The 21424-nt window shown below is 42.6% G+C and overlaps 1 protein-coding gene across 7 annotated transcripts in view; it reads right to left on the reverse strand.

Moving 5' to 3' along the window:
* LOC119848590 (zinc finger protein 26-like) overlaps positions 1–21424 on the reverse strand; it is a 67261-nt gene that overhangs the window by 19036 nt on the left and 26801 nt on the right. For 3 of the 7 annotated variants that reach the window (XR_006277136.1, XR_006277132.1, XR_006277133.1), the window contains one exon: positions 20643–21345. The gene's annotated coding sequence lies outside the window, so the exon portion shown is untranslated. Of the gene's footprint in view, positions 1–19661; positions 20141–20642; positions 21383–21424 lie in introns of those variants that run through there. The other 4 variants (XR_006277134.1, XR_006277137.1, XR_006277135.1 and 1 more) reach the window with 4 other exon arrangements.

A 21424-nucleotide genomic window follows, 5' to 3' on the forward strand; every position in this document is an offset into this window, starting at 1 on the left:
CCGGGGAGGGGCTGGGGGGTCTTTTTTTTGTCCCCCCGCATCGACAGTCCAGCCCCCGTGTTGTGTGTCATCTCGAGTGTTGTGTGAAGTGCGTGTGTGATGTCTTGTGTGTCGTGTTGTGCGTGTGTAATGTGTTGTGTCATTGTGTGGGTTTGTCTGTGTGTCATATTGTGTGTGTGATGTTTTGTGTGCCATTTTGTGTGTTGTGTGACGTCTCATGTGTGACTTGTATGGGTATGTGATGTGTTGTGTGTGTGATGTGTGTCTGTGTGAGGTGGGTTGTGTGTCATGTTGTGTGTGTGACTTGTGTGTCATGTTGTGTATCTCGTATTGTGTGTGTGTCAGTGTCATGTGTTTTGTGTGTGATGCTATTTGTGTCATTTTGTGTGTGTTTGCCATTTTGTTTGTCATGTGATGTGTTGTGTGTAGTGTGTGTGTGACATGTGTCATGTTCTGTGTGTGTTGGTGTCGTGTGTTGTGTGTGTGACATGTTGTGTTGTGTTCTGTGTGTGTGTCGGTGTCATGTGTTGTGTGTGATGTTTTGAGTCACATTGTGTGTATGTTGTCTTGTGTGCCCTTTTGTGTGTCCTGTTGTGTGTGTGTGTGTGTCTGACTTGTGTTGTGTGTCTTTGTGAGACTGGTCGTGTGTAGTGTTGTGTGTGTGTGTGTGTCTAAGACATACGTCGTGCAATGCGTGACGTGCAAAGTGCGAAGTGCAATGTGCTGTGTGCCATTTGCGACGTGTCGTGCGTGTCAGTGTCATCTGTTGTGTGTGTGATGCTTTCCGTGTCGTGTTGTGCGTGTGTTGTGTTGTGTGCCATGTGTGTCATGTGAAGTGTATGTCATGTTGTGTGTGGTTGTCGGTGCTATGTGTGTGTGATGTTTTGTGTGTCATGTTGTATGTGTTGTATTGTGTGCCATTTTGCGTGTCATGTGAGGTGTGTGTGATGTTTTGTGTCCGAAGTGTTGTGTTGCGTGCTATTTTCTGTGTCATGTGAGGTGTTGGGTGTGTGTTGGTGTTGTCTGTTGTGTAGGTGATTTTAATGTGTCATGTTGTGTATGTGTTGTGTTGTGTCCTGTTTTGTGTGTCATGTGAGGTGTTGTGTTCTGTGCTGTGTTGTGTGAGGTGTGTTTTTTGTTATATGTGGTTGTTGGTGTCATATGTTTTGTGTGTGATGTGTGTTGCATTGTGTGCCATTTTGTGTGTTATGTGAGGTGTCGTGTGTCATGTTGTGTGTGGTTGTCGGTGTGTTGTGTGCGTGATTTTTTGTGTCATGTTTTGTGTGTGTTGTTTTGTGTGCCATTTTGTGTGCCATGTGAGATGTTGTCATGTTGTGTGTTTTGTCATCGTGTGTTTTTTGTGTTGTTTTTCTCTGTTGTGTTGTGTATCATTTTGTGTGTCATGTGAGGTGGTGTTGTGTGCCTTTTGTGTGTCGTGTGAAATGTTGTGTTTGTCTATAGGTCTCGTGTGTTGCATGTGATGTTTTCTGTCCGATGTGTTGTGTTGCGTGCTGGTTTCTGTGTCATGTGAGGTGTTGTGTGTGTGTGTTGGTGTTGTCTCTTTGTGTGTGATTTTTATGTGTACTGTGTTGTGTGGTGTGCAGTTGTTGGTGTCATATGTTTTGTGTGTGAGGTTTTGTGCGTGAGGTTTTGTGTGTTGTTTTGAGTGTGTTGTGTTGTGTGTGGTTGTCGGTGTTGTGTGTTGTGTGCGTGATTTTTGTGATGTTTTGTGTGTCGTATCATGTAGTGTGTGTTGTGTTGTTGGCAGTATTGGGTGTTGTGTGAGGAGTTGTGTGTGGTGTGTGTTTTGTTGTCATGTGTTGTGTGTGATTTTTTTGTCGGGGTTGTTTTGTTTGTTTTGCATTTCGTACCACATTGTGTGTCTTGTGAGCTATCGTGTTCTGTGCCTTTTATGCGTCGTAAGGTGTTGGTTGTTTGTATGTCGGTGTCATGTGTGTGATGTGTGTCCGATGTGTTGTGTTGCGTGCCATTTTCTGTGTCGTACTAACTGTTCTGTGTATGTGTTCGTGTTGTCTGTTGTGTGTGTGATTTCAATGTGCTGTGTTTTGTGTGTCATGTGAGGTGTTGTGTTTCATGTTGTGTATGGTTGTCAGTATTGTAGGTGATGTGTGTCATTTCTTATGTGATTTTTGTGTATTGTGTTGTATGCCATTTTCTGTGTTGTGTGTGTAATTTTTATGTTTGTTGTGTTGTGTGCAGTTTTGTGTGTCATGTGAGGTGTTGTGTGTGATTTTTTGTGTGTTGTGTGTGTGATTTTATGACTGAAGTTTTGCATGTCTTGTGTTGTGTGCCATTTTGTGTGTCGTGAGACGTGTGTGTGTCATTGTCATCTGTTGTGTGTGTGAAATTTTGTGTTTGGTGTGTCGTGCTGTGTGTTGTGATGTGTGCCGTTTTGTGTGTCATGTGAGATGTGTGTGTGATTTTTTTGTCTCGTGTGTGTGTGTGTGTGTGTGTGTGTGTTGTGTTGTGTGCCGTTTGGCGTGTCATGTGAGGTGTGTGGTGTGTGATGTTTTGTGTATCATGTTGCATCTGTGTTGTGTTCTGTGCTGTTCTGTGTGTCGTGTGAAATGTTGAGTTTTATGCTGTGTGTGGTTGTCGGTGTCATGTTGTGTTGTGTATCATGTGAGTTGTTCTATGTAGTATTCCATGTGTGTTGTGTTATGTGACATTTTGTGTGTCATGTAAGATATTGTGTTTTTGTGTATAATATTGTGTGTGTTGTGTGCCATATTATGTGTTATGTGAGGTGTTGTGTGTTTGTTTTTTTCTTTCTCGTGTGTTGTATGTGTGATTTTCTGTGTGTGATATTGTGTGTGTGTGTGTGTGTTGTGCTGCGTGTCATTTCATGTGTCCTGTGAGGTTTCCTGTGTTTGTGATGGTGTCCTTTGTTGTGTATATGATTTTTTGTGTTGTTTTGTGTCATGATGTGTGTTGTGTTGTGTGCAATTTTGTGCATTGTGTCAGGTGTTGTGTGCCATTGTCAGGTGTCATGTGTTGTGTTTTTGTGTGTTTTGTGTCGTGTGTTTATTGTGTGGTGTCCCATTTTGTGTCTCATGTGACGTGTTGTGGGTCATGTTGTGTGTGTTTTGTTGTCATGTGTTGTGTGTGAGTTTTTGGGTGCATTGTTTTATGTTGTGTTGTATGCTGTTTTGTGTGTCATGTTAGGTGTGTTTTCTGCGTTTTGTGTGTCATGTGGTGTGTGTTTGTGTGTTGGTGTCATCTGCTGTGTGTGATTTTTGTTGTGTATCGGTGTGTTGTGTGTGTGATTTTTTGAGTGTGAAGTTTGTGTGGTGTTCTGTGTGCTGTGTTGTGTGCTGTATTGTGTGTGGTGTGAGGTGTTGTGTGTCTAATTATCTGTGTGTGATCTTGTGTATGTATGTTGTCTTGCATGTCATTTTGTGTGTCCTATGTGGTCTTGCAAGTTTATGTGACAGTGTCCTTTGAAACTATGATTTTTGAGTGTGATGTTTTGTGTCATGTTGTGTGCCATTTTGTGTGTTGTGTTGTGTGTGGTTGTCAGTGTCATGTGTGCGTGATTTTTTGTGTGATATTTTGTGTGTTGTGTTGTGTCCCATTTTGTGTGTCATGCGAGGTGTTGTGTGTTGTGTGCGTGATTTTTGTGTGTTTTGTGTCATGTTGTACAGTGTGTGTTATAGGTATTGTGTGTTGTGTGTGTGGTTGTCTGTGTGGTGTGTTGTGTGTGTGATGTTTTGTTTGTCATGTTGTGTGTGTTGTGTTGTGTGCCATTGTGTTTCATATAATGTGTTCTGTGTTATGTTGTGTGTTTTTCTTTACTGTGTGTTATGTGCATGTTTTTTGTGTGATTTTTTGTGTGTCCTGTTTGTGTTGCATTGTGTCATGAGTTGTGTTGTGTGCCTTTTGTGTCATGTGAGGTGTTGTGTTTGCATGTTAGTGTATTTTTGTGTGTTGTGTTGTGTTGTGTCCCATTTTGTGTGTCATGAGGTATTGTCAGTGTCATGTGTGTGTGATTTTTAGTGTGTGTGTTGTGTGTTATTTTCTGTCATGTGAGATGTGTGTCGGTGTTTGCTGTGTGTGACATTTGTGTGTGTGATTTTTGTGTTTTGCTGCATGTTGTGTAGTATGCCATTTTGTGTGTCGTGTGAGATTTTGTGTCATGTTGTGTATGGTTGTCAGTGTCATGTGTGATTTTTTGTGATGTTTTGTTTGTGTTGATTTGTTTTTGTGTTGTGTGTTGTATGCCATTTTGTGTGTTGTGTGAGGTGTGTTTCTTGGTGTGTGTGGTTATCGGTGTTGTGTGTTGTTTGTGTGAATTTTTGTGTGTGATATTTTGTGTGCCGTTTTCTGTTATGTGAGATGTTGTGTCATGTTGTATGTGTTTTTCTTTGTTGTGTGTTGTGTGATTTTTTCTGTGTTGTGTTGTGTGCCATTATGTATTGCATGTGAAGGGTTGTGCCATGTGGTGTGTGTTTTTCTTTGTCATGTGTTGTTCGTGTGATTGTGTGTGATGTTTTGTGTGTTGTGTGAGATGTATTTCATGTAGTGTGTGATTGTCACTGTTGTCTGTTGTGTGTCTTTTTTGTGTATCATGTGGTAGTGTGTGCCATTTTGTGTGTCATGTGAGGTGTGTGTCGTGTTATGTGTGAGGTTTTGTGTGTTGTGTTGTGTGTGTGTTGTGTGCCATTTGGTTTGTCAGGTGAGGTGTTGTGTGTTTGTGTTGGTGTCATCTGTTGTGTGTTGTGTTGTGTGCCATTTCGAGTGGCATGAGGTGCTGTGTGTCCTGCTATGTGTTTTTGTTTGTCATGTGTTGTGTGCGATCTTTGCGTGTGATCTTTTGTGTGCGTGTTGCGTTGCGTGTCATTTTGTGTATCATGTTGTGTGTTGTGTTGTATGCCTTTTCGTGTGTCATCTGAGGTGTGTTTCTTGGTGTGTGTGATTGTCGGTGTTGAGTTGTGTGTTTTTGTGTGAGATGTGTTGTGTCCCGTTTTGTGTGTCCTATGAGGGGTTGTGTGTTCATAAGTCGGTGTCATCTGTTGTGTATATTATTTTTGTGTCATGTTGTGTGTGTGTATAGTGTGCCATTTTCTGTGGCATGTGAGGTGTTGTGTTGGGTTGTGAGTGGTTATCACTGTCGTATGTTGTGTTTTTCCTGTAATTTTTCTGTCATGTTGTGTGTGTTGTGTGCCATTTTGTGTATCAGACGAGGTGTTGTGTGTTTGTGTGTCGGTGTCATCTGTTGTATGTGTGATATTTTGTGTGGTGTTACATGTGTTGTGTTCTGTGCCATTTTGTGTGGCGTGTGAGATGCGTGTTTGTGAGTCGGAATCGTGTGTTCTGTGTGTGATGCTTTGTGTGCTGTGTTGTGTGCGTTGTGTGTTCATGTGAGGTGTGTGTCACATTGTGTGTGTTTTTGTCGGGTGTTGTGTGTGACTATTTGTGTGTGATTTTTGTGTGCCATTTTGTGTGCCATGAGAGGTGTGTGTGATTGTCGGTGTCATGTTGTGTGTCATTTTTTGTGTCGTGTGTTTTGTGTGCCTTTTTGTGAGTTGTGTGTGTTCTGTGTGATGTCTTGTGTCATGTAATTTTTTTTTGTATGTGACGTGAGGTGTTTGGTTTTGTGTGTGACTCGGTGTCATGTTTTGTGTGTGTAATTTTTTCTGTCATGTTGTGCGTGTTGTGTTTTGTGCCAGAGATGTTTTGTGTGGTGTTTGTGATTTTTTGTGTGTGATGTTTTGTGTGTGATGTTCTCTGTGTTGTGTTGTGTGCCATTTTGTGTGTCATATGTATGTTTTTTTGTTCATCTGTTTTGTGTGATTTCTTGTGTGTGATGTTTTGGGGTGCGTGTGTTGCATTGCATGTCATTTTGTGTGAGGTGTTGTGTGTTTGTGTGATATGGTTTGTTGTGCGTGATTCTTTCTCTGATGTTTTTTGTCTCGTTATGTGTTGTGTTGTGTTGTGTGCTGTTTTGTGTGGCGTGTGAGTTGTGTGTTCATGAATCATCATGTTCTGTGTGTTGTTTTTGTGTGTTATGTGTGTATAGTATGCCATTTTCTGTGGCGTGTGAGGTGTGTCGTGTTGTGAGTGGTTGTCGGTGTCGTATGTTGTGTTTCTGTGTGATTTTTCTGTCGCGTTGTGTGTGATGTGTGCCATTTTGTGTCACATGAGGTGTGTTGTGTGCCATTTTGTGTGTCAGGTGAGGTGTGTGTTCTGTGTGTGACGTTTTGTGTTGTGTTGCCTGTGTTGTGTTGTGTGTGATGATTTGTGTGTGATGATTTGTGTCTCATATTGTCTATGTTGTTTTGCGTGACGTTTTATGTTGTGTTGTATGCCGTTGTGTGTCACGTGAGGTGTCGCATTTCTTGGTACATGGGGTTGTCATGTTGTGTGTGTAAATTTTTGTGCATGTTTTGTGTGCCGTTTTGTGTGTCACGTAAGATGTTATGTGTCATGTTATGTGTTTTTCTCTGCTGTGTGTTTGTGATTTTTTGTGTTCGATGTTTTGTGTGCCATTTTGTGTGTTTTTCAGTGTCACTGTTGCATGCATGATTATTCTGTGTGATTTTTGTGTGTCATCTGAGGTGTGTGTTTCGTTGTCGTGTGTTGTGATTTTTTGCGCCGTTTTCTGTTTCGTCTGGGGTGGTGTGTGTGGTTGTCGGTGTGTGCTGTTTTGAGTGTTGTGTGCCGTTGTGTGTTTCATGTATGGCATTGTGTGTCATGTTGTGTGTGGTTTCTTTGTCATGAGTTGTATGTGTCATTATTTGTGTGATGTATTGTGTGTCATGTGAGGTTGTGTGTTGTGTTGTGTGTGGTTCTCTGTGTCGTCTGTTGTGTGTGGTTTTGTGTGGGATGTTTTGTGTTGTGTTGTGTGCCATTTTGTTTTTCATGTGTGGAGTTATGTGTTTTTTCTTTGTTGTGTATTGTGTCTGATGTATTGTGTGTTACGTTGTGTGTGTATTGTGTGTCATTTTCTGTCATCTGAGATGTTGTGTGTCATATTGTGTGTGGTTGTCAGTCATGTGTGTGATTTTTTCTGTTGTGTGCCATTGTACATTTCATTTTCTCTGTCACGTGTTTTGTGTCTGATGTTTTGTGTGTTGTGTGTGAGGTTTTGTGTGTCATGTTGTGTGCCATTTAGTGTCAGGTGGGGTGTTGTGTGTGAGTCGATGTCATCTGTTGTGTGTGTTTTGTGTGTTTTTGTTTTGTTGTGTACCATTATTGTGTGGCATGTGAGGTTTTGTATGTCCTGCTCTGTGTGCAATTGTGTGTGAAGTTTTGTGCGTGTTGCATTGCCTGTCATTTTGTGTGTCATGTGTTGTATGCCTTTCTGTGTGTCATATGAGGTGTGTTTCTTGGTGTGTGTGATTGTCAGTGTTGTGAGTTTGTGATTTTTTGTGTCATGGTGTTTTTTGTGTGTTGTGTCTTGAATTTCCTGTGATATTTTGTGTGTTGTGTTGCCTGTCGTTTTGTGTGTCATATGAGGTGTTGTGTGGGGTTGTCAGTGGCAGGTGTTGTGTGCGTGATTTTTGTGGGTGTAATGTTTTGTGTGTCGTGTGCCATTTTGTGTGTTTGTGTGGTGTTGTGTGGCTGTCAGTGTCATGTTGGGTGCGTGATTTTTGTGTGTGACGTTTTGTGTATCATGATGAGTGTTGTTTTGTGTCCCGATTTGTGTGTCCTGTAAGGTGTTGTGTGTTTCATTGTCACGTGTTGTTTGTCTCATCATTTATGTTTTGTTTTGTGTGCCGTTTTGTGTGATCTGAGGTGTTGTGTTGTGTGCCTTTTGTAGGTCTTGTGAGATGTCTGTGTGTTGGTGTCATCTACAGTGTGTGATTTTTATGAATCATCTTGTGTGTGTTGTGTCATTTTGTGTCATGTGAGATGTGTCATGCTGTGTGTTTTTCTTTATCATGTCTTGTATGTGTAATTTTTTGTGTGATGTTTTGTGTGTTGCTTTGCGTGTCATTTTGTGTGTGGTTGTCGGTGTCTGTTGTGTGATATATTTTGTGTGACGTGTGTTGTGCCGTGTGCCATTTTGCGTGTTGTGTTTGTGTATCGGTGTCATCTGTTGTGTGTATGATTCTTGTGTTTGTTGCATTGTGTCCCACTTTGTGTGTCGTACATTGTGTGTGATTTTTTTGTGTTTTGTTTTGTTGTGTGCCATTTTCTGTGTCGTGAGAGGTGTTGTGTGTCGGTGTCGTCCATTGTGTGTGTGATGTTTTGTATCTCATGTTTAGTATATTATCTTGTGTATGTTCTGATGTGTGCCATTTAGTGTGTTGTGTGAGATGTGTCAGTGTCATCTGTTGTGTGTGTGATTTTTTGTGTATGTTGTGTCTAGTTTTGTGTGCCATCTGAGGTGTTGTGTGTGCTTTGTTGTGTTGTGTGATTTTTGTGCCATTTTCTGTTTTGCATGAGGTGCTGTGTCGTGTGTGGTTGACTGTTGTGTGCCGTTGTGTGTGTTGTGTGACGGGTGGTGTGTTTGTGTTGGTGTCATGTTGTGTGTGTTATTCGTGTTTGTTGTGTTGTGTGCCATTTTGTCAAACATTGTGTGATTGTTTTTGTGATTTTTGTTTTGTTGTGTTACTTTGTGTGCCATTTTGTGTGTTGTGAGAAGTGTTGTGTTTGTGTGTTGTCATTTATTGTACGTGTGATTTGTGTGTCATGTTTGGGGTGTCATGTTGTGTGTGTGTTGTGATGCATGCCGTTTAGTGTGTCATGTGAGATGTTGTATGTTTGTTTCAGTGTCATCTATTGTGATTTTGTGTTGTGTTTTATGTGCTGTGTATAGTTTTGTGTGTTATCTGAGGTGTGTGTGTGTTTTGTTGTCATGTGTTATGTGATTTTTGTGCCATTTTCTGTGTCGTGTGAGATGTGTCATGTTGTGTGTGGTTGTGTGTTGTCTGTTGTGTGTGTTTTTGTGTGATGTTTTGTGTTGTGTGTGCCAATGTGTTTTTCATGTGTGGTGTTGTGTGTCATGTTTTGTGTCTTGTGTATAGTTTTGTGTGTCATCTGAGGTGTGTGTATTTTGTTGTCATGTATTGAGATTTTTGTGCCGTTTTCTGTGTCGTGTGAGATGTGTGTTGCGTTGGGTTGTGTTTTTGTGTGATGTTTTGTGTGCCGTTGTGTTTTTCATGTGTGGTGTTGTGTCATTGTGTTTTTTCTTTGTGTGTTGTGTGTGATGTATTGTATGTCATGTGTGTATGTTGTGTTTTGTTCCATTTGGTGTGTCAGATGAGGTGTTCTGTGTTTGTGTGACAGTGTCATCTGTTGTGTGTGTGATGTTTTGTGTGTTGTGGCGTGTGAGGTGCTGTGTGTCCTGCTGTGTTTTTGTGTGATTTTGTTTGATGTTTTGTGTGCGTGTTGTGTTGCGTGTTTTTTTGTGTCGTGTGTGTTGTCTTGTATGCTTTTTGTGTGTCATGTGAGGTGTGTTTCTTGATGTGTGTGATTGTCGGTGTTGTGAGTTGTTTGTGTGTGATGTTTTGTGTGCCATTTTGTGTGGTTTTTGTTTTTCATGTGTTGTCTTGAATTCCGTGTGATATTTTGCATGTACTGTGTTGCCTGTCATTTTGTGTGTCATATAAGGTGTTGTTCGTGTGGTGGTGTAGTCTGTTGTGTGTGTGATGTGTTGTGTTGTGTGCCATATGTGTTTCATGTGAGTTGTCTCGTGTTGTGTACCATTTTGTGTGTCATGTGAGGTGTTGTATGTCATGTGTGACATTTTGTGTGTTGTGTGCCATTCTGTGTGTCAAATGAGGTGCTGTGTGTTTGTGTGTCGGTGTCCTGTTGTGTGTGTGATGTTATGTGTGTTGTGTTGTGTGGCATGTGAGGTGTGTGTTTGAGTCACAGTTATGTGTTCTGTGTGTGGCTGTATTATGTAGTGTGTGTGTGTTTCATGTGAGGTGTTGTGTCATGTTTCTTTGTCATGTGTTTGTGATTTTTTGTGATGTTGTGTGCCATTTTGTGTGTCGTTTGAGGTGTGTTGTGTGTGTGACTGTCGGTGTCATGTATGTGTCATTTTTTGTGTGTCATGTTCTGTGCCTTTTTGTGTGTCATGTGATTTGTGTGCGCTGTGTGTGATGTCTTGTGCCGTGTAATGTGTTTTGTGTCGTGTGCTCTTTTGTGTGTCATGTGAGATGTTGTGTGTGATTGTCAGTATCATGTTTTGTGTGTGATTTTTTCTGCCATGTTGTGTGTTGTTTTGTGCCATTTTGTGTGTCATGAGATGTTTTGTGTGGTGTTTGTGATTTTGTGTGTGTGATGTTTTGTGTGATATGGTCTGTGTGTGTTGTGTTGTGTGTTTTTTGTCATCTGTTGTGTGTGTGTGTGTTGCATGTCATTTTGTGTGTCATGTAGTGGTGTGGTCTGCAGTGTCTGATTTTTTCTGCGATGTTTTGTGTGTCATGTGCGGTGTGTGTTTGGTGTGGGAAGTTTTGTGTGTTGTGTGTTTTGTGTGCCATTGTGTGTTTCATGTGTGGCATTGTGTCGTGGTGTGTGTGCTTTTCTTTGTCATGGGTTGTGTGTGTGATTGCGATGATTTGTGTGTCATATTGTGAGTGTTGTGTTGTGTGCCGTTTTTTGTGTTGTGGGAGGTGTGTTTCGTGTAGTGTGCGATTGTCAGTGTCATTTGTTGTGTGTCATTTATTGCATATTATGTGTGTTGTGTTGTGTGCCATTTTATGTGTCGTGTGAGATGTGGGTCATACTATGTTTTTCTTTGTCATGTGTTGTGTGTGCGCATGAAATTTTTTGTGTGATATTTCGTGTGTTGTTTTGCGGGTCATTTTGTGTGTGGTTGTCAGTGTCATCTGTTGTGTGTGATATATTCTGTGATTTTTCTGTTGTGTTGTGTGTCATTTTGTGTGTTGTGTGTTGTGTGTGATGTGGTGTGTTTGTGTGTCATTGTAATCTGTTGTGTGTACTTTTTGTTTGTTGTGTTGTATGCCGCTTTATGATTTTTTTGGTGTGATCTTTGTTTTGTATGTTGTGTTGTGTGCCATTTTGTGTCATGAGATGTGTGTGTCAGTGTCATTTGTTGTGTGTGATTTTGTGTTGTGTCTAGTTTTATGTGTCGTCTGAGATGTGTTTCATTGTCATGTGATTTTTGTGCCATTTTCTGTGTCATGTGAAGTGTGTGTTGTGTTGTGTGTGGTTGTCTGTGTCATCTGTTGTTTTTTGTGTGTGCCGTTGTGCGTCATATTTTCTTTGTCACGTGTTGTATGTGCAATTGTGTGCGATATATTGTGTCTTTTTCTGTGTGTATTGTGTGCCACTTTCTGTATCATGTCACGTGTTGTGTGTGATTGTCAGTGTTGTGTTGTGTGCCATTGTGTTTTTCATGTGTGGTGTCATTTTGTGTTTTTATGTGTGATGTATTGTGTGTTGTGTATTTTTGTGCCATTTTCTGTGTCATGTGAGGTGTTGTGTGTCGTATTGTGTGTGGTTGTCAGAGGTGTGTTGCATGTCTGATTTTTTCTGTCATGTTGTATGATGTTATGCATTGCATTTTTTTGGCGTGTGTTGCGTGTTTCTGAGGTTTTGTGTTATATTGTAAGTGTTGCATTGTATGCCGTGTTGTGTTTCATGTGAGGTTTTGTGTGTCGTGTTATGTGTGAGGTGCTGTGTCGTGTGTGTGTTGTGTGCCATTTGGTGCATCAGCTGAAATCTTGTGTGTTTGTGTTTCAGTGTCATCTGTTGTGTGTGATGTTTTGTGTTGTGTTATGTGTGTGTTGTGTCATGTGCCATTATTGTGTGGCGTGAGAGGTGATGTGTGTCCTGCTGTGTGTGTCCTGGTTTTTTTTGTCATGTGTTGTTTGATTTTGTGTGCATTCCATTGCTTCTCGTTTTGTGTTGTGTGTGTGTTGTGTACATCATGTGGCGTTGTGTTGTGTTGTCTGTGTTTTTCTTTGTCATGTGTTGTGTGTGACTATTTGTGTTTTGTGTACCATTTTGTGTCATGCAAGGTGTGTTTTGTGTTGTGTGTAATTGTTGGTGTCGTGTTGTGTGTGTCACTTTTGGTGTGTCATGTGTGCATTGTGTGCCATTTTTGTGTGTCGTGTGAGGCATTGTGTATTGTGTGTAATGTCTTGTGTCGTGTAGTGTGTTTTGTGTTGTGTGCTGTTTTGTGTGTCATGTGAGATGTGTTTGGTGTTGTGTGTGATTGTGTCATGTTTTGTGTGTGATTTTTTCTCATGTGTGTTGTCTTTTGTGCCGTTTTGTGTGTCTTCTGAGGTGTTCTGTGGGGTTGTGATTTTTTGTGTGTGATGTTTTGTGTCATGTTCTGTGTGTGTGTGCCATTTTGTGTGCCGTGTTGTGTGTGTTTTTCTTTGTCATCTGTTGTGTGTAATGTTTTGGGGGGTGTTGCATTGCGTGTCATTTTGTGTCTCACATGTATTTGTGTGATGGTATGGTCTGTTGTGTGTGATTCTTTCTGTGTGATGTTTTGTTTCTCATGTGTTGTGTGCCGTTTTGTGTGTCATGTGAAGTGTGTGTTCGTGAGTCGGTGTCGTCTGTTGTGCGTCTGATTTTTGTGTCGTGTTGTGTGTGTACAGTGTGCCGTGTTCCGTGGCGTGAGGTGCTGTGTCATGTTGTGAGTGGTTGTCGGTGTCGTATGTTGTGTATTTTTGTTTGATTTTTCTCACGTTACATGCCATTTTGTATGTCATGTGAGGTGTTGTGTGTTTTTCTTTGCCATGTATTGTGTGTGATTTTTGTGTGCAATGCTTTGTGTGTGTTGCATTCTGTGTTGTTGGTGTCTCATATCAGGTGTGTTTCATGTTGTATGTGGTTGTCAGTGTCATGATGTGTGTGATTTTTTGGTGTGATTTTAGTATTGTGTCCTGTTTTGTCTGTTGTGTGAGATGTGGTGTGTTTGTGTGTCACTGTTGTCTATTGTTTGATTTTTGTTTGTTGAGTTGTGTGCCATTTTGTGTGTTATGTGAGGTGTTGTGTGTCAGTGTCATCTGTTGTGCGTGTGATTTTTTGTGATTTTTGTGTTGTGTATGTGTTCAGTTGTGTCCCGTTTTGTGTGTCGTCTGAGCTGTTGTGTGTTTCTATGTTGTGTGTGTGATTTTTTGTGTTCTTTTGTGTTGTGTTGCATGCCGTTTTATGTGTCGTGTTATGTGTTGTGTTGTGTGCCTTTTGTATGTGTTTTTTGTTATGGGTTGTGTATGTTGTGTTACATGTCATTTCATATGTTCTGTAAAGTCTTGTGTGTCTTGTGACCGTGTCATCTGTCGGGTGTGTGATCTGTTGTCTTTGTTGTTTTGTGTGTCATTTGTGTTGTGTGCTGTTTTGTGTGTAGTATGAGTTTTTGTTATGTAGAGTGCGGTTGTCAGTGTCGTGTTGTGTGCGATGTTTTGTGTGTCATATTCTGGGTGTGTTGTTTCGTGTCCCGTTTTGTGTGTCCTGTGAGGTGTTGTGTGTGTTTCATTGTCATGTGTTGTGTGTGTGATTTTTGTGTTTTCTTTGTGTTCTGTTGTGTGCGGCGCTGTGTGTTTGTATGTTGGTGTTGCCTGCTGTGTGATTTTTATGTCATGTTGTGTGTCATGTTGTGTGTCCTGTGAGGTGTTGTGTGTTTTTTGTTCTGTGTGTGTGATTTTTTGTGTGCCATTTTGTGTGTCATATGAGATATGTGTCATTCTATATGTGTTTTTCTTTGTCATGTGTTGAATTTTCTGCGATATTTTGTAAGTGTGTTGTGTTGCATGTCATTTTGTGTTGTGTGAGGTGTGTGTGTGGCGCTGTGGTCTGTTGTGTGTGATTTTTTCTGTGTGATGTTTTGTGTCTCGTGTTGTGTGCCGTTTTGTGTGTCATGTGCGGTGTTTGTGAGTCGGAATTGTGTGCTCTGTGTGGGACGTTTTGTGTTGTGTGTTGTATTGTGTGCGTTGTTTCATGTGAGATGTTATGTGTCATGTTGTGTTTTTCTTTGTTGTGTGCTGTGTGATGTTTTGTGTCATGTTGTGTGTCACGTTGTGTGTTTTGTGTGTCATGTAAGGTATGTTTCATGTTGTGTGTGTCTTTTTGTGTCATGTTCTGTTGTGTGTCATCGGGTAAGGTGTTGTGTTTGTGTATGACTCATCTGTTGTGCGTTGTGTTTTGTTTGTGTTGTGTGCCATTTTGTGTGTCATGTGAGGTGTGTTTCTTGGTGTGTTTGTCGGTGTGTGTTGTTTGTGTGCATTTTTGTGCATTGTGCCTTTTGTGTCGTGAGATGTTATGTGTCATGTTTGTGTTTTTCTTTGTCATGTGTTGCATGTTGAATTTTCTGTGATATTTTGTAGGGGTGTTGCGTTGCATGTTCGGTGTATCATGTGAGGTGTTGTGTGTTTGTGTGGTCTGTGTGTGATTTTTTCTGTGCGATGTTTTGTGTCTCGTGTGCCATTTTGTGTGTCATGTGCGGTGTTGTATGTTTGTGAGCCGGAGTCGTGTGTTCTGTGTGACTCTGTGTGTTGTGTGTTTCATGTGAGGTGTTGGATTTTTCTGTCGCGTTGTGTGTGATTATTTGTGTGTGATGTTTGTATGTCATGTTCTGTGTGTGTTGTGTTGTTTTGTTTCTCATGTAAAGTGTTGTGTTTCATGTTGTGTGTGATTGTCAGTGTAGTGTGTTGTGCATGTCATTTTTTGTGTGTGGTGTGTGCCATTTTGTGTCATGTAAGGTTTTGTGTGTGATGTCGTGTGTGTGTGGTGTGTTGTGTGCTGTTTTGTGTGTCGTGTGTCATGTTATGTGTAACATTTTGTGTTGTGTGTTTTATGTGAAGTGCGTGTCGTGTTTTTCTGTGTCATGTGTGATTACTTCTGTGATGTTTTGTGTCATGTTCTGTCTTGTGTGTTGTGTTGTGTCGTGTTTCATGTGTGATTGTCAGTGTTGTGTTGTGAGTTATTTTTTGTGTGTCGTGACGTATGGTGTGTGCCACTTTGTGTCGTGTGAGTTGTGTTTTGTGTGTGGTGTCTTGTGTGTTGTGTTGTGTTTTATTGTGTGGCATTTGGTGTCGTGTGATGTGTTGTGTGCCATTTTGTGTATTGGGTGAGGTGTTGTGTTTGTGACTGTCATCTGTTGTGTGTGTGATATTTTGTGTTGTGTTTTGCGTTGTGTGCCATTTTGTGTGTCGTGTGAGGTGTGTTTCTGGGTGTGTGTGGTTGTCGGTGTTGTGTGCTGTTTGTTAATTTTGTGTGGTGTTTTGTGTGTCATGTGAGATGTATCATGTTGGGTGTGTTTTTCTTTGTCATGTGTTATGTGTGATTCTTAGTGTGTGATATTTTGTGTGTGTTGCTTTGCGTGTCATTTTGTGTGTCGTGTGAGGTGTTGTGTGTGTGGCAGTGTGGTCTGTTGCATGTGATTTTTTCTGTGTGATGTTTTGTGTCTCGTGTTATGTGTCATTTTGCATATCATGTGTGGGGTTGTGTGTGTCGGAGTTGTGTGTTCTGTGTGTGACGTTTTGTGTGTTTCATGTGAGGTGTGTGTTCTTCTGTTTTGTGTGTTGTGTTGTATGTTGTTTTGTGTGTCATGTAAGGTGTGTTTCGTGTTGTGTGTGATTGTCGGTGTCATGTGTTGTCATTTTTTGTGTCGTGTTATGTGTGTCATGTGAAGTTTTGTGTGATGTCTTGCATGTGTGTTGTGTGCCATTTTGTGTCGTGTGTGAGTCGCTGCTGTATTTTCTTTGTCATGTGTTCTGTGTGTGATTTTTGTGTCGTGTGTGTGTATAGTGTGCCATTTTCTGTGTTGTGTGAGGTGTTGTGTGTCGTGTGTGGTTTTCGGTGTCATGTTGTGTGTGATTTATTGTGTGTGAAGTTTTGTATGTTTTGTGTTGTATGCCATTGTGCATTTCATGTGAGGTGTTTGTCGTGTTTTTCTTTGTTGTGTGTTGTGTGTGATTATTTGTGTGCCATGCAAAGTGTTGTATTTTGTGTTGTGTGATTGTTGGTGTCGTGTGTTGTGTCATTTTTTGTGTCGTTTTGTGTCGTGTTGTTTTGTGTTGTGTGATTTTTTGTGTGATGCTTTAGTGTGTTGTGTGTGTGTGTTGTGTGCCATTTCGTGTGTCAGGTGAGGTGTGTGTTTGTGTGTCATATATGGTATGTGTGAGGTGTTGTGTGTCATGTTTTGTGTGGTTGTTGCGTCGTGTGATTTTTTGAGTGATGTTTTGTGTGTTGTACGTGTTTTGTGTTGTGTGCCATTTTGTGTCATGTGAGGTGTCACATTGTGTGTAATTTTTGTGTGATTTGTGTGTTGTGTGCTATTTTGTGTGTCAGCTGAGGTTTTGTGTGTCATGTTTTTCTTTGCCATGTGTTTTGTAATTATTTGTGTGTGATGTTTTGTGTGTGTGTTGGATTGTGTGTCATTTTGTGTGTCATGTGAGATGTTTCATGTTGCATGTAGTTGACAGTTTCATATGTTGTGTGTGTGATTTTTTGTGTTGCATTGTGTGCCGTTTTGTGTGTGGTGTGAGGTGTGGTGTGTTTGTGTCAGTCGTCTGTTGTGTGTGTGATTTTTGTGTTTGTTGTGTTGCATGTCATTTTGTGTGTCGTGTGAGGTGTGTGATGTTTCGGCTGTTGTGTGTGTGATTTTTGTGTTTGTTGTGTTGCATGTTTTGTGTCATGTGAGGTGTGTGATGGTTTCAGCTGTTGTGTGTGTGATTTTCTGTGTGATGTTTTGTATGTCATATTGTGTGCATGTTGTGTTGTGTGATGGTGTCAGCTGTTGGATGTGTGATTTTCTTCTGTGTGATGTTTTGTATGTTGTGTTGTGGGTTTTTGTGTGCCATTTTCTGTGTTGTGTGTCGTGTTGTGTGTTTGATTTTTTGTCATGTGAGGTTTTGTGGTTCATGTTGTGTGTGTTGTGTATCGTGTGAGTTTGTCAGTGCCATGTATTGTGTGTGTGATTTTTGTGTGTGATGTTTTGTGTGTCATCTTGTGTGCCTGTTGTGTTTTGTGCCATTTTGTGTGTTGTGTGAGGTGTTGTTTCGTATTGTGTTGTGTGTCATCTTTTGTGAGCGACGTGCGACATGCCAGTGATGTCCAAAGTACGACGTGGGAAGTGTGACATGCAAAATGCAGCGTGCTGCATTTGACGTGCTGCGTGCGACATGTGTGTGACATGCGATGTGCCAGTTGTGTTGTGTGTCATTTTGTGTGTTGGGTGAGAGGTTGTGTGTTTATGTGACGTGTCATCTGTTGTGTGTGAGATTTTTTGTGTGATGTTTTCTGTGTCGTGTTGTGTGTTGTGTGCTGTTGTGTGTCGTGTGAGGTGTATGTGTGTGTGTCAGTGTGTATTCTGTTTGATGTTTGTGTGATGTTTTGTGTGTCGTGTGGTGTGTTGTGTGCCATTTTGTGCGTCATGTGGTGTTGTGTCGTGTGTGGTTGTCCTATGTTGTATGTGTGATTTTTTGAGTGTGATGTTTTGTGTGTCGTGTTGTGTGTTGTGTTGTATGCCGTTTTGTGTGTCATGTGAGGTGTTGTGTCGTGTTGTGTGCCGTGTGTCATGTGGGGTGTTGTGTGTTTGTGTCGGTGTCAGGTGTTGTATGTTTGATATTTTGTGTGGTGTGTTGTGTTTTGTGCAAAGTGTGACATGCAATGTGCTATACGTGCTGTGTGACGAGCTCTGTGTGCAACATATTGTGTGACGTACTGTGTGTGCCACATGTGACGTGTCGTGTATTTGTGTGTGTGTTGTGCGGTTTGCCATCTTGTGTTTGACGTCTTGCGTTTCGTGTTGTGTCGTGTGTGTGTGTGTCAGTTTTGTGTGTGTGTGTGTGTGTGTGTCTTGGGTGGCTACTCAGCAAAATGCATAAAGAACAAAGCATTTCCCTCATGGAGCAACAGTGACACCGGATGGCCACTCAGGGTAAAGCACAAACAATTCCCTCCTGCAGAATAGTGACACTGGGTGGCCACTAAGTGTAATGCAGAAACAATTTCCCTCATGTAGCAACTGTGACACTAGGTGGCCACGCAGGGTAATGCACCAACAATTCCTCTCATGGAGCAACAGTGACACTGGGTGGCTAATCCAGGTATTGCACAAAGCATTCCCCTCATGGAGCAACGGTGACACTCAGTGGCCACTCAGGGTAATGTACAATTTCCCTCATGGACCAACAGTGACACCGGGTGGCCAGTCAGTGTAATACACAAACCATTTCCCTCATGGAGCAACAGTGACATTGGGTGGCACTCACCGTAATGCACAAACAATTTCCCTCATAGAGGAACAGTGACACTGGGTGGCCACTCAGGCTAATGCACAAACCATTTCTCTCTTGCAGCAACAGTGACGCCAGGTGGGCACTTGCACTAATGCACAATTTCCCTCACGGAGCAACAGTGACACTGGGTGGCTACTCAGGGTAATGCACAAACCATTTCCCTCACGGAGCAACAGTGACACTGGGTGGCTACTCAGGGTAATGCACAAACCATTTCCCTCACGGAGCAACAGTGACACTGGGTGGCCAATTCAGGTAATGTACAAATCTTCTCCCTCATGGAGCAAGAGTGACACTAGGTGGCCCTTCCAGGTAATCCACAAACTATTTCCCTCCTGGAGCAACAGTGATACCAGGTGGCCACTCAGGGTAATGCACAAATAATTTCCCTCTTGGAACAACAGTGACACTGGGTGGCCACTCAGGGTAATGCACAAATAATTTCCCTCATGGAGCAATAGTGACACTGGGTGGCCAATCCAGGTAATGCACAAACCATTTCCTTCGTAGAGGAACAGTGATACCGGGTGGCCAATCGGTTTTTTGAAGGGACAGTGAGGATGGGTGCTGAATCCGAGTTATGCGCAAAGCATTTCCCTCAGAGCAATGGTAACACACAGTGACCTGTCAAGGTAATGCACAAAACCTTTCTCTCAGAGCACTGCTGTGACATTCGGTGGCTATTTGGAGCAATGCAGGAGGTGTCTGCCTTGAAGCAGGAGTGACACCCGGTGGCCAGTTGGGGTAACATACAGAGAGAGCCCTCTGGGGGCAGTGAGCGCAGGGGTTACGACTCAGGAGCCTGAGCTGTAGCAGATCAGTCCCGAGTGCTGTGCAGAGTCCTGGACCCTCCACATGCCGTCGGTGGTGCTACCTGGTGAGTGGAGACACAGGCCGAGGGCTACCTCAGACCCTTGCTCGCATCCTCTGCTGAATTTGGCCTGCTTTAGAGAGGAGGACTAGACTGGCATGACCAGGGAAGCTCACCCAGTGATATAGAAGGAAGACACTTGAGGACTAAGCATCTCTTGTTACAGTCAAATTGCTCTCCATGAAGTTACTGGACTTCAGGAAGATTCCATAGCACCTGACAATTCCTTGAGAGGGCACAAAGCATTCCCCCACGTTTATCATGTCCCAGTTAGATGCAGAGGTCTTTTCTCAGGGGCCCCATCCTGGGATGGGTTTGACCCCCGTGCTGGGATGCCACCTGATGTACTGGGATTTCACTGAGCCTGACTGCTCCACTAGCCTGGGCTCCCTCTCCGTTTTGCTGACTTAGGCTCTCCAGCCTCTGGCAGCACATACACATAAGTAGGGACGCAGCAGCTGTAGAATCACACGGAGTCTGTAAACACCTCTCTACGAGAAGACTCTGCTAAGAAATCACCCAGCATTCAAAGGCAGTTCCCTTCTGGAAAGCATACCCAAAATAATACTGTCTTGCGCTGTAGCAAAATCTATACAACGTAAGCTCATAAATTTAATATGGAGGAAGATATGCACAACTTCTTGACCTCCCCCACCTCCGGTTCAAAGTTACACAAACTGGGTTTAATAATAATAATAATAAACAAAAAATAGTTTAACTATAAAAGGTAGATTTTAAGTGATTATAAGGGATAGCAAACAGAAGAAGGCAGATTACTTAGCAAATACAAATACAAAGACTAAGATCTTAAAGAGACTGGATTCAAGAACTAATTTCTCATCCTAAATGTCTTTAGGCAAGTTGAAGAGTTTCTGCAGCTTAGATTTCCAGTTGTTTCTCTTTGCAGACTAGACTCTTGTCTTAGTCTGGACTCAGACCTGGACTTCCCCCTTGTCAGTTCCTTTGTCTCTTCAGGTACTTTCAGCAACCTTTCTCCTGCCCTGCATGATTTTCCTCAGCTCCGACTTCTCCATGGCTCCCGGGACCTCACCTCTTGGAACGCACACCTACCCCTGTCCTACAAAGGGAGACGGCACGCAGGAGAGGAGAGGACAGGAGAGGAAAGGAGAGGAGAGAGAGACTCGGAAAGTTGGCCAACACAATAGAGAAGAGAGAAAAACATGGGAGGAAGGCAAGCAACTCACCAGGTGCAGTCATCCTCCTAGGTGCAACGTTCTGATGCAGAGGAGACACTGTTCCTGGCCAGAGAAATGAGTAGCCCCTGAAAATGGGGACCTTGTCTCTCTTGTAACCAGAGCTGGTCAGGAACCATTTCTTACAAACCCTGCCCCAGCTAATGGGGAGTCCCTACCTGGAGCCAGGCGGGCCGTGAGCAAAGCCTTAACCAAACCAGACACTTGTCTCACTGACATTAGCGACTGCTCCACTGCCAACTGGACGACTCCTGGCTTGCATCAACAATGCTCGCGGGCTCACTGCTCTCGTTAGCTTTCCATCCGATGAGGGGAGTCAATTCTTTGTAATAAACCCAGACCAAGGAGCAAAAACAAGTAACTTACCATCTCAGTGGGCAACATCGTGTAGGCTATTCTTTTCCCCTCTCCTGCATTGTGGCGTTCCGCCCAAACCCTCTGGTCCCTCATCAGCCGTAATCTCACAGAGCCCCGTACCCAAAGAGGAAGCACACGGCCTCTGAAGAATACTGCAGCGAGCACAGATGAGGAATTCAAAGCACTGATCGCTTACTCACAGCCAGTTATGCGGGAGACAGAAAGCTGACGACTCTTCATGTCTGCTTAGAAGGATGTCCAAGCTGCTTAGGTAAACCTAGGCCATTTCTCCTCTGGCTAGAGCACCTGGACAATTCCTCTGTGAGAGTAGCTGCAAACGCCAAGCATGAGCCATCATTATTCAAAGCTCCACTGGTGCTGGAAATCTTGCCCTCATCCACGCATTGGCCCCACTCGATGAACAGAGATCAAGTTAACACCGACAGTCACTGCTCCACACTTGCACGCACTGCCCTGCATGATTTTCATCCGCGCCAACTTCTCCATGGCTCCCGAGACCCCACTTGTGGGAATGCACACCTACCCATGTCCTGTGAAGGGAGACGGCACAAGGAGAGAAGAGGAGAGGAGAGAAAGAGAGAGTTGGCCAACACACTAGAGAAGACAGAGAAACATGAGAGCAAGGCAAGCAACTCACCACCTGGAGTCATCCTCTTAGATCCCACCTTCTGCTGCGGAGGAGACACCGTTCCTGGCCAGAGAAATGAGCAGCCTCTGAAAATGGGGACCTTTTCTCCCTCATAATCACAGCTGAGAAACCTTTTCTTACA

Source organism: Dermochelys coriacea, chromosome 26 (genome assembly GCF_009764565.3).
Source record: "Dermochelys coriacea isolate rDerCor1 chromosome 26, rDerCor1.pri.v4, whole genome shotgun sequence".
NCBI lineage: Eukaryota > Metazoa > Chordata > Testudines > Dermochelyidae > Dermochelys > Dermochelys coriacea.